General features: G+C 39.2%; 1 pseudogene; it reads left to right on the forward strand.

The window, feature by feature from the left end:
- The window catches only part of LOC103272529, a 31,188-nt pseudogene that overhangs the window by 944 nt on the left and 28,491 nt on the right, over nt 1-1,753 (forward strand).

Raw genomic sequence — 1,753 nt, forward strand, 5'->3', positions numbered from 1 at the left:
CAAAAAAAAAAAAAAAAAAAAAAAAGAAGTCCTCTACTACTAAAAATGTTGGATTGCTTAGGGTTACTGCCCTGTACGCACCCATGCCCGTATTCCTTAGACTCATAAGACTGGTCCAGGAGCGGTGGCTCACGCCTATAATCCCAGCACTTTGGGAGGCCAAGGTGAGAGGATTACCTGAGTCCACGGGTTCGAGATCAGCCTAGGCAACTTGGCGAGATCTCATCTCTACAATAAATCAAAAAATTAGCTGGGCATGGTTGCACATGCCTGTAGTTTCAGCTACTTGGAAGACTGAAGTGGAAGGATTACCTGAGCCCAGCAGGTTGAGGCTGCGATGGCCGTGAGTATGCCACTACACTCCAATTTGGGAGACAGAGAGAGATTTTGACAAAAAAAAAAAAAAAAAAAAAAAAAAGAATCATAAGACTGTGCTGACCCTTATTGGAACAGAATGAGTCACAGATCCCATGGTGGTAGTCACATAGTGAAATAAGTTGTTATTCATCCCTGTGATCAATAGATAAAGTTAGAAATATAATTATATTAAGCATGTAACTGTAACTAGTGTACTTTTTGTTTTCTTGTACCCACTGACTAATGATGTATCTTAATTAATAATGTTTCACTTTGTATTAAGTTCCGCTAACACCTTTGCTTAGAGTTACTGATAAATTAAAACAACAGGTTCCCAGTAGTGGGTACCAAGAATATGCAGACAATGAATGTTACAATTGACAAAACTCAATTGAAACTGGAATCTTATAGAAAGTTTTGTAAGTCACATATTTTGATGTTAATAGTAAATTCCAACGCTTATGCTTATAAATACCGACTGTAAAATTCAAGAAGTTGAGCTGGCCTTGGTATCTATACTGGCTTGTCTCTCTGAATTCTGAATTCAGAAATAAACTTCTTTCCTCCAGTTCCCTGCCTCTTGACTCTTGTTGGCAGCGTAAAAGAGCAGACATGTGTTCCATAGACCATATCATAAGGTCACTTGATATTATTTTACTAGCTTTCTGTCCATTTTCTTTCCAGCCATGTCACTTATCTTTTTTTTTGAGTCAGATTCTCACTCTGTCATCCAGGATGGAGTGCAGTGGCATGCTCACAGCCACCACAGCCCAGCCTCTACCTGCTGGGTTCAGGCAATCCTTCTGCCTCAGTCTTCCAAGTAGCTGGAACTATAGGTGCGCACCACCATACCCAGCTAATTTTTTTGATTTATTGTAGAGACAAGGTCTCACCATGTTGCCCAGGCTGGTCTCGAAACCCCTCCCCCCCAACCCTGCCGTGGGCTCAGGCAATCCTCTCGCCTCAACTTCCCAAAGTACTGGGATTACAGGCGTGAACCACTGCTCCCAGCTTCACTGATCTTTTCTTCTGCAGTGTCTAATTTTCTCTTAATCCCATCCAGTGAATTTTTCATTTTAGATGGGGTATTTTTCATCCCAAGAAGCTCCTTTTGGCTATTTTTATGTCTTTCTTTCTCTCTTTATTTTTGCCATGCTTACCTTTAAACATTTAGACTTAGTTTAATGTCTTTGTCTCTTAATTTCATCATCTTTGTCATTTCTGGGTCAGTCTAATTCTACTGACTGATACTTCTTGTTATAGCACACATTTTTCCTACATCACAGCTTGGCTGATAATTTTTTATTGGGTACTTGACATTGTGAGTTTTACATTGTTGAGTGTTAACTTCCTTTAAAGTGACTTTGTTCTTTTTTTCTTTTTTTTTTTTTTTTTT

This window comes from Carlito syrichta, unplaced genomic scaffold (genome assembly GCF_000164805.1).
Source record: "Carlito syrichta isolate Samal-C Ts95f unplaced genomic scaffold, Tarsius_syrichta-2.0.1 Scaffold312719, whole genome shotgun sequence".
NCBI classification, from domain to species: domain Eukaryota; kingdom Metazoa; phylum Chordata; class Mammalia; order Primates; family Tarsiidae; genus Carlito; species Carlito syrichta.